An 11,509-nucleotide genomic window follows, 5' to 3' on the forward strand; every position below is an offset into this window, starting at 1 on the left:
ATATGTCGCAACAGGCTACAAAATAGGCAATGTCTTTCTTCATCCCATTCCACCAGAATATTTGTTTAAGGTCTTCATACATTTTCGTACTTCCCGGATGAATGGAATACGAGGATTCGTGTGCTTCTGACAAGATTTTCCTCTTCAAGTCCGGTTGATTTGGTACACAAATTCGTCCACGGAATCGGAGGGTACCGAAGTTGTCCTTCAAGAAATCCGGGGGCTGCCTTGCATGTTTTTGTAGCTTGGCATCATCTGGCTGGGCCTTGCGGATTTCCATCTCAAGTGTGGGGGTAACTCCCAAAATATTAGTGAGGCCAGCATCCACGATGACCAAGTTGAACTGAGCGATCTCCTCCTGAAGTTCGGTAGGCAATGATTTTAACATGACATTTAAGCTGACGGGCTTTCGACTGAGCGCATCGGCAACGACGTTGGCCTTGCCTGGATGGTAATTTATTCCAAGGTCATAATCCTTGACCAACTCTAACCATCTTCGCTGACGGAGATTTAAGTCTGGCTGAGTGAAGATGTACTTGAGGCTTTTGTGGTCGGTAAAAATTTGGCACCTTTTTCCAATGAGATAGTGTCTCCAAATTTTTAATGCATGAACCACTGCAGCCAATTCCAAATCATGAGTAGGATAATTTCCCTCATGTGGTCGTAGTTGTCGTGATGCATAGGCTACCACCTTGCCGTCTTGCATCAATACACAACCAATACCTTGTCTGGAGGCATCACAGTACACATCGAAGTTGCGATAAATGTCTGGAAGAGTCAATACGGGTGCGGTTGTCAGACGCGTCTTTAGCTCATAAAAACTCTTCTCACAGTCCTTGGTCCACTCAAACTTTGTATCCTTTTTGAGCAGTTCTATCATAGGTTTAGCAATTTTGGAAAACCCTTCAATGAAACGACGATAGTATCCAGCTAATCCAAGGAAACTCTGTACCTGTGTTACAGTCGTGGGCGGTACCCAATCGAGCACATCCTCGGGTCCACGGCTATGCCTTCGGCGGATAGTACATGCCCGAGAAACCCAACTTGCTTGAGCCAAAATTCGCACTTACTGAACTTGGCGTATAGCTGATGGTTGCGGAGCCGTTGTAGCACTGCCCGGAGGTGATCCTTATGCTCTTCTTCACTCTTGGAGTAAATGAGGATGTCTTCGATAAAGACTACCACAAATTTGTCGAGGAAGTCCATGAACACCTTGTTCATCATATGCATGAAGAAGGCAGGGGCATTGGTGAGACCAAAGGACATCACAGTATATTCGTAAAGACCGTATCGTGTAGCGAATGCGGTCTTAGGAATATCTTCCCTTTTAATCTTGAGCTGATGATATCCGGTCCGTAAATCAATTTTTGAGAATACTTTAGCCCCACTGAGCTAATCGAACAGATCATCAATCCTTGGCAGTGGGTATTTATTTTTCATGGCGACCTCATTCAGCTGGCAATAATCTATGCACATACGGAGACTGCCATCCTATTTACCCACGAAGATTGCAGGTGACCCCCACGGTGAAGAGCTGGGACGAATATAACCTTTCCGGAGTAACTCGTCAAGCTGTTTCTTTAGTTCCACTAATTCTGGTGAGGGCATCCGGTAATACTTCTTGTATAATGGTGCGGTTCCGGGCACAAGATCTATGGCAAATTCCAGTTCCCGATCTGGTGGCATGCCTAGCAGTTCTTCTGGAAACATATCAGGGTACTCGCTGACCACAGGAATAAATTCCAATTTGACCACAGCAGTGCACACTAGTTCTGGCTTGGGTATATGCTTGCGAGCATAGAATTTGGTGAGCTGCCCATTCAGACTGGTTAAATTGACTTCTCGGTTGCGCAATTTATACAAACTTGATATTTGGTCAGCCAATTCATTCCCAATATAATATCCAACTGTTCAGACTCAATGATTATCAGAGATGTTGGAAAGTGACCCCGTTGATATTGATCTCCAGATCGCTGCAGACTAGATTGCTCTTGATTATAGATCCCGGGGTTTGTACCAGCATATTTTTGCCCAAAATTGTGCAAGGAAAATTGTTTTGGGCGGCAAAACTCCGAGAAATAAAAGAATGGGAAGCCCCAGAGTCAAATAAAATTACTGCAGGTATGTCATTAGCAGAAAACATACCAATGACGACTTCTGGCTTCTCTTGGGATTCATTAGCGGAGATATGATTCACGTGCCCAGTGAAGTTTTGCTGGGTTGGCCCTGACTCCATAAAGTTGACTTGTGGCCTGCTCAGCGCATTCACTCTGTGGTTCTTGGGGCACTGTTTGGCATAATGTCCGGGCTGCCCGCAAGTGAAACAAGAATTATTGTGCTGCTGCTCCTCATGCATTGGATTGGCCACAACATTCTTGACTTGAGTGGTGGTCTTGTTAACATTCTGCTGCCAATTTGGCCGGTATTCCACCTGAGTCTGCTGCCAAGTACGAGCCTTTTGCATAGGTTGCCCATCCTTCTTTGGCTCAAACTTGCGCTTGTTGTCGTTAACAGGCCTATTATCTGATATAAGCTTGTGTTCCCGTTCAGCGATGAATGCCTTGTCTACCAGAGTTTGGAAATCCGTGAAATCAAACATACTGAGAGCACACCGAAGTTGCGGATTTAAACCTCCAAGAAATCTGTCCATCTTCCTTTCTTCGGTGGCCACGTCATATAGAGAGTAACGGGCCAGATGATTGAATTTTTGCAGATACTCAGCCACAGATTGATTTCCTTGGACAAGCGCGAGAAATTCACGCTGCTTGGCCTTCATAACTCCAGTAGGAATGTGATATTTGCAGAACTTATCCTTGAATTTTTCCCAGGTGACTTCCTCATCAATCGGCCACATGGCTTTTGTATTTTCCCACCATATGGCAGCTGCGCCTTCAAGGTAATGGGTTGCAAATAGGACTTTATCATTTCCTTCAGTACGGGCAATCTCAAACTTTTTCTCCATGGTGCGCAACCAATCGTCTGCATCCAATGGGTCAACAACCTGACTGAAATTGTGTGGTTTGGTCCTCTGAAAATCTGACAGCTTTGAGTGATGACCATTCTGATTTCCATTTTGTCCAACTATAGCTTGCACACTTCTCAATATTTCAATCAGATCATTGTTCCTTTTTTCTTCAAACATACGCAGAACTTGCTCGGTGGAGGGAGGATCAGGCGGAGGAGGTGGTGGCTGAACGTACGGCTCGGGAGAATATCCTGCCTGTCGTGCGGAACGACGAACAGGAGTTCCCTCACGAACGTTGCTACTGCCGCCTCCCCGCGTCATCCTATTGAGTATTTTTCCCAAGACAACGAAATCGAGATGAGGGACATCCAAGAATAAAATTGGGGAAAAGCCAGCAACAATTCTCGAAAAAGACAAAAGAGCGAAAAGAATACGGCGATTAAAGTCCCATCATAATTATACATAGACTCATACATGAAAATTAAACAACATGACTGGTTCCACTACTCTCATACATGAAGCATCATGACTCATAGAACTACATCCGTACACCATCTAGACGACTGCGAATACTCAAAGACACTACTGCTCTGCTGGTGCTGCGGTGTCCTCCCCTGAAGCGGTCTCAGATCCCGAACTGACGTGGTTAACGGAAACCTCCGGGTTAAAGGTAACACGACAGCGCTGCCTCGAGGGCTCTCCCTCAGGGGCAGGGGTAAGATATAGCATCGGGGCTGCAGGAGTAGCAGGAAGTGAGACCCACTCGGCAGGAGTACTGAGAGGGTTCACGGCTGGAACGACTGTGCTACTCGGGGGAGTAACCGGCGAAATAGGGGAGCTAGAGCTAACTGGGACATAAGGGGTAAATCCCAGTGAGGATGGAGTAGTGGTGGATCTAGTAGTGACCAAGGTAGCGGCTAAAGCAACGGGCACGAGTCAGCTCTCGAGCCAGCTCGTGGATCATCAGATAGCTAGCACTGATATAGCGAGCAAGATGGCTAGCAACACTATCAGACTCCGGGTTAACGAGAGGAAAACGGACACAACCGTTGTCGTGCAGAGATGGGTAGTAATAGAATCCTGGGTGATACTGCATTTGAACCTCGGTATAACAAAGCTCGACAAGGACATCAAATGCGGCAAACTGGACAGCCTGAGAAGCGGTGCAGGCGTAACCGCTCCGAGAAGTGCGAGTGTAGGAGCTGGAATCAGAACTGGTGCGCAGAGTAACCACTGCGTGATACTCATACACTGAGTCTGCTAGACGCTCCCGGTACACACGGTAGACTGGTTCGTCTCCGTGAGGGTACAGCCGACGCCACACGTTGCGGAGAAGGTGCGGTGACGTGTACGGCATCAACTGCAACTGGCATGGATACGGCACCGGAGCCATCTACACTCACAACCATTAACAGGTTAGCATAAAAATAACAATCAAATGACTACAATGCAACAACCAGCTATAACTGCTACCGACACTCATATTTACTCGTGCCTAGCGTCCAGTTAACACGTCGTAATCTAGCGTGGCCTACAGTCAGCACGGCTTTGATGCCAACCGTTGTGGCACCCCGGCTCAGAGCGACCGGTTTACCCTGCATTGCCAGCCCAGAGATCATGTCTTCTGGCAACACACAACATATTGGTACAGAAAACAACCGCTTTATTGATGCTAGCGGAACAGAGTTCATATTACAACAGTGGTCGAGGCCAAGCGGCACACTCGGTGCGGCGGAACAATATCTACATTATTTAGTGAACATAAAGGGGCCTCGACTCGAACAACTACGTGGCAGCGGAATAACGTCGTAGCGGAAGCTCCATATCACAGGGACACTGATGTGGACACGATCTAGACTCGAACAGCGCTCCTTTCCAATGAGACTTTCCTGAAATCTGGCATGACACGCCAAGTCAGTACATTGAATGTACTTGCAAGCTCACAACAAGCATAATCATAATGACAAACAATATCATGACATTTAACCAATTATTAATAATGCAACATTATATGTCAACATGTTGTGATCAAGCCCGAACGTCCCTCAGGACAGCTTACCAACTGTGATCATCTCTGGACCACAAACACACCACCATAGTGGTCTTTCTCAAGAACAACTCGTGATCCTTACGGCGATCACAACCACGACCATCATTTGGTCCCAAATACCTCGATGGCCTTTCTGCCATCCATTGACAATGCAAAGTTCATAGCTTAGTGTGCAATTTTTAATAAACGTTGAGTCATGGTGGGACCTAGTACGAGGTGTCCGTGACCGTGGACTCGGCTATCGATAGATTATACACTCTGCAGAGGTAGCACACTGTACCCACACCACGGAACCCATGGCCTCGCATTCCCATTCGGGTGGACCAACGGCATTCCGACAAAACCCCTCCATTGCCACAGCACTCTCCCAGCCACTCCGACCCAAATCCCCAACGGGTTGGTCCTGGGTGGCCCCGTGTCTACCAAAGACACCCCGACCACCGTCGTGGTCAAAACACTCCCACTTGGGGACTCGGTACCATAATCTCATCAACGAGCACACAAGATTATGTGTGCTTACCGGGCCAGGGCAAGCACGACATAATCTTCCCTAGATGGAGGCACTGACCAGAGGCCGTGTCAATGGACCGAATCAAGGCCTCCCACAAGGCAAATGTGGTTGCACTGGAAAGAAACTCGATTCAGCGGCACCATGACCTAGTCAACGATATATTCAAGTTGAATTATATTCAGGATTAATCTTTAAACTAAAAATGACCAGTGTCATAGCATGCCATGAAATGCAAAACAACACATGCATCACATATTGATAAAAATGACCGACGTCATCCATATGCACACCAAGCATGAACGTGAACAACTCATATTACTCTACTTGCTCAAAATGACTCACAACTTAACCAAAATATTTTGCAACAAGTTTTATTAATTTCCTACGCAAGAAAGTAACTCCGATAAATCTTTCATATGCTTGATCAAAAAAATATCATTATCAACAACTCTTAATTTTTTTATCACTAAGTTGGGTCCAAACATTCTGTAAGACAAGTAATATGATTAAACAAGTATTTAACAGAATACTTTCTAACAAATTTTTATCAATTTAAGAATGCAAACACAAAGCTTTACATAATTACTAACATGCATAACAAAATAATTTCTAACATCACCTCAAATAAATTTTTAATTTGCTTTACTAGTTTCAACTATTCTGTAAATCAAGCATAACAACTGACCAATACTTAACAGAATATAAATAATTCAATAATTATTTACATGCATGGGTTAATCATTTCATTTAAGTGAGAAAATCACAAATATTGAAATGGCATCATCAAAATGTTGATGTGGCTTGCCTTAGTGCAGATGAGGTTCACAAGCCTCCTAGTGATCCTCAAGACAAGCCTCACCTTCTGAAAATAATTTTAAACACAAAAAGAGAATATCAAGAACACTTCTGAAATTCACCAGAAATTCTAAACAGCTCAGAAACATCTCATCTTTGGTGAGCTGTTAGATTTCCTTTCAAAGAACACAATGCAAAAAGAATCATCTCATTTGGACTTATGGTTAAAAAGTTAAAATTGTTTGAAGCTCTCTGGAATGAATTTGAATAAAAAGAAACAGCTGGGGGTGACGTCGAAGGCATAAAGCCCAGGGGCGCCACCACTCATACCGCTTCGCGCACGTACTGAGTGGCTGACTAGCGGGCCCCGCTAGTCAGGTGGGGGAAGAGGGAGAGAGAAACAGAGACGGCCGCGGCTTCGCCGGACCTCTCGTCGGCGACGAGGGCTCTTTGGCCAAAACGAGAGGAAGGGATGGCAAGTGGAGGTCGAGGCGCACCTGCCCGTACCCGTAGCGTGGCTAGGGGTGGTCGGACGGCGTCGGAATCTAGCTCGCGAGCGGAGGCAGAACGAGGAGGTCGTCGGAGTTGAGGAAGACGGCGAGCAGAGGCCACTCCAGAGGCTCCAAGCGGGCGAGATGGCCTCACCGGAGAGATCCGAAGGCCCTGGAGAGGTCGCCCAGGCCTGGGAGGGGCTGGAGCTGCCGCGGCGACCAGAGGGGATCGCCGGTGAGCTCGAGCTCGGGGACGGCGGCCCGAGGCCTGCCCGGCCGGGGTACGGCTTCCTACTCGACCGTGGAGTGTGTGTGAGTGCTGGAGGATGCTCAAGAAGGTTGGGGAGGGGCTCTATATATAGGCGAGCGGCGAGGGTGCTTCGGGCTCTGCCGGTGGACACCTGTCCACGGCGCCCGGCGACGAGCGGCGTCAGTGAGAGGGGGAGAAGGCGACGGAGGTCACGCGGCCACTGTGGGCCAGCGGAGACGAGCACAGGATCAAGGGGGGTGACGACGAGCACAGTGCGCCCGCACTGTTGGGCTGGCCGGACCTTGCCCGTGCTCGCTGCGGCGAGCTCCGGCGTCGGCAAGTGCCAGGGTGGAGTTAATGGTGTCGAGACGATGATGGTGGCGAGCTTTGGCTAGGTTTGGCAGGCAGGGGAAGCGAGCACGCGCGAACAGAGCGCTCGGCGGTTCCCAGAGCGCGTCGACACGCATGCCTGGCATCATGGACACGCGTGGTCACCGCGTGAACTCTCTCCTCCATCCAGCCTTCGTCCAAAAATCATGTCTGGCATGTTGTTCGTGGTAGTTTAGAGTGTTACCACGATTTGGTTTGGATCCAGGTGCAGTAGACAAGATTTTACAAGTCTGGTAAGTTTCTGGACAGTAACTTTGTGATGTTACTGTGGTCAAATGGCTGGGAGTTTGGGGCTGTGCTTTGGAGGCTAGTAAGAAGTTACTAAGGTAAAGATGCACAAGAAAGTTCAGGTCAAATGGAGCAAGTAAAATGGTAGTTGCTGTAGAAACCACCATTTCTGTCCAGAACAGAAAAGATTTTCTGTAGCAAAAATATTCCAGAAAGTGATGAAATATTTTTGCTCAGGGGGGTGCCCTAGGGTCTCTAGAATATTCGTGAATTATCTTAGAATTTTCTGAGCCATAAAAATTAGGGTTGCTTTGGAGCAAACAGATTTGGCTTAGGGTTTAAGAGAGAAATTGAATATTTTTCATTTAAGAAAAATATTCCAAAGGTTATTGTGTGGTGGATCAGAAGTGAAGTGATGGTTTGGGAAAGAAGTGAACACTTGGGTGAAAGCCAAGGATGCCCAAGTGTTTAAGTCCAAATGAAAAGATTCAGAAACTCCAAGTTTCAAAAACTTTCAAATGAAATTTCAAGCAAATAAGAAAGGGCAAAAACTAGGCTGTCACAGGGGGCTTCTACCGGAAAACGTCCGATTAGCCATTGTGAAGCTATGTGCATTCCTCAATGCAATCTCTCAGAAGGTGATCGATCCAGAAATCATACCAACGGTAAGGAGTGATGTGGTGCAATGTCTTGTCAGTTTCGAGCTGGTGTTCCCACCATCCTTCAAAGTCAAGGCTGACCCAAACATCCTGATAAATGATGAAGATTATCCATGGTTACGGCGCAATAAGGAAAGGACACAAGCGAAGAAAAAGTGAAGACTTTCTCCACAACTATTATGATGATACCATTCCAACTTTCAACCTTTTCGTAGTTCATTTGAAATGCCTGTTGTAACAGACAAGTTTCCGTATGAAATCCTAATACTTCGAAAGAGATTGTCCGTTTTGTACGCGAAGTGCATCCAGTTTTTGCCATAACCCTCTCAACTTTCTTGCACATGCTATGTGGATGAAATGATGATACCATGCCAACTTTCAACCTTCTGAGAGTTCATTTTCTGTTCAAAATCATTAAAAGCAAAAAGAATTTTCATAAAGGACTTTTTTGTTACAAACTTTAATAGCAAAAAGAATTATCATAAAAGATGGGCTGTAAGTAATTAGAAACAAAATAATATAAACCTTAATAAAATATATAAGTAGAAACAAAATAAAATAAAATAAACTTTAATAACATAAATAAAAATTATGAAACTAAAAATTATCAAAGTATTTTCTGTTCAAAACATTATAAGCAACCTCTAGTATTATTGAAACTAAAATTATATAAAATTGAGGCAACTAAAATTATCAAAGTATTTTCTCTTCAAATTCATTAAAAGCAAAAAGAATTTTCATAAAGAACTTTTTTGTTAGAAACTTTAATAGCACAAAGAATTATCATAAAGTAAAATACATAAGTAATTAGAAACAAAATAGAATAAAATAAATAATTTTTTGTTGTAAGTACAAACAAAACAAAATAAATAAAGCAAAAAAACAAAAAAACAGGGAAAAAATAAAAATTATGCCACCTACTAGGCCACCACGGCCTGAATACTACTAGAAACCCATCCATGGGGCAGGATTCAGGCCCGCAGAAGGCCCAGTAGGCCCATAGGCATGTACAGAGAGGTTAGGCCCGTAAGCCTTCTTTAGAGAGGAGCTCGACAGCTCAGGCGCACCGCACCTTATAAACAGGTGCGGCTCTCTCTCAGCTAGGGAGGTGGGACTAAACTCCCACCACCACGCTCCTGTGCAAGGCCTTTGGTCCCGGTTGGTGGCACCAACCGGTACTAAAGGGGGGCTTTGGTCCAGGTTGGTGCCACCAACCGGTACCAATGCCCACCTTTAGTCCCGGATGGTGCCACCAACCGGTACCAAAGGCCTCTGCTTCCCGCCCTTTGGGCTGCTGAAAAGAGGCCTTTGGTCCCGGTTGGTGGCACCAACCGGGACTAAAGGAGGTATTCATCCCGGTTCCTATCACGAACCGGGACCAATGCTTCGTCTATATAACTAGCACTTGTGAAAAAATTTATTCAGTTCGTCTTCCCCGCCCCGATGACGCCGCCAGGCTGCCCCTCTGCGCCTCGCCGTCGCCGTCGTCGCTCCGCGCCCCCTGCCCCGACGCCGCCGGCCCCGCCCAGACGCCGTCGCCGCCCCGTGCCCCCCTGCCCCGACGCCGCTGGCCCCGCCCATACGCCATCGCCGCCCCGTGCCCCCCTGCCCCGACGCCGCCGGCCCTGCCTCCTTGTCGCCCGTCGCCGTCGCCCTGCCCCTGCTTCGTCGCCATCCCCATGCCATGCCTCCTCGTCGCCGCCCCCTTGCGCAGTGAGCTCATTGTGTTAAATTTTCCTAATTTAGATGTGTAGTTAATTTAGGTGTGTAGTTTAGATGTATAGTTAATTGAGTTGTTGTAATTTCTTCATATTGTGTTAGAATTTTTTTTCTGTGCATAGATTTTTTTTGGTGATATTATTGTTGAATATGCAAATGTTTGTACGTTCATATATATGCAAAGAATATGTCAATTTTTTATGATTTTTTCTGTTCATAGAAGTTTTATGATTTTTTTCTGTTGTAATTTTGTTCATAGAATTTTAATGATTTTTTTTGTTCATAGAATTTTCTTTGTCAATTTATGTATATGTTCATATTGTGTATATATAGGAAAATTGTGTACGATCAAAGTCATTTATGTATATATATGTTCATATTTAGAAGAAAAAGCAGGAGAGGAAAAAGGATAAGAAGAGAAAGTGTTTAATATAATTAGTTCGAAAAATAATAGAACTAGTTAAACTAGTTTATTTTTAGTAAGTACTACTTTATTTTATTTATAGTAGTTGAACTAGTTGCTTAAATAAAACTAGTTTATTTTACTATATATAGAAGTACGTAGTTTATTTTTAGTAAGTACTACTTTATTTTATTTATAATAAGTGCTAAGTAGTTGAACTAGTTGATTTAGTAAAACTACTTTATTTTACTATAGAAGTAGTTTATTTTTAGCAAGAAAATTAATAGAAATAGTTTATTTTTTTTAGTTCAAGCAATTATTCCCGCATCGGCATCGACAATGCCTATCCCGCATCCTCGTCGTTGACTCGGCGGAGGAGGCCGGCTTGATCAGAGGGGCCATGTCCGGGACTGAGCTCCGCCGGGCTGGTATTGGGAGGTGCTACCTTCCGGGGGGCGTAGGTTGGTGAGGAGCCAGCCCGTCGTTGACCTGATGCTTGTTTGGTGGCGGTCGCGTGGGCCAGTGACGGTGCCGAGGCTTCCGGACACCGCGGAGGTGGTACGTCACCGTGTCAGCGAGGAGGACGAGCACGTCCGTCGCTACATGGTTGCGTTGGAGGGCAGGTTCGACAATACCTGGCAGGTTCTTCAGGGATCTCACTGGAGCTATGATCCTGTGATGGTTCCTTCTCTTTGGGTGTCCACCGCCCGCGCCGATACCCGTCGGGCGCTACGGTTCTAGCAACTGTATTAGCGGTGCTATATGTATGATAGTATTCGAGGAGTATTAGTGACAATATTCGACGATGTACGGACACAAGAGATGATGTAGTTTTGCTTATAATTGAATGCATGCTAATTTGAATACTACTTTATTTTACGATTTGGTTTTGCTTATTGAATGCTCAAATTGGAAAAGTACTCCTACTTTGAATGCTAAAATTGGAGAGCACTATGCAAGGCATATGCATTTGATTACTTGATAGCTTATAGGGTTTTTGTTTTTACAGAAATCTAGGAGCCCCCTCCATCATCCGCGCCGTCGTCCA

Source organism: Aegilops tauschii, chromosome 2, assembly GCF_002575655.3.
Source record: "Aegilops tauschii subsp. strangulata cultivar AL8/78 chromosome 2, Aet v6.0, whole genome shotgun sequence".
In the NCBI taxonomy this organism is placed as follows: Eukaryota; Viridiplantae; Streptophyta; class Magnoliopsida; order Poales; family Poaceae; genus Aegilops; species Aegilops tauschii.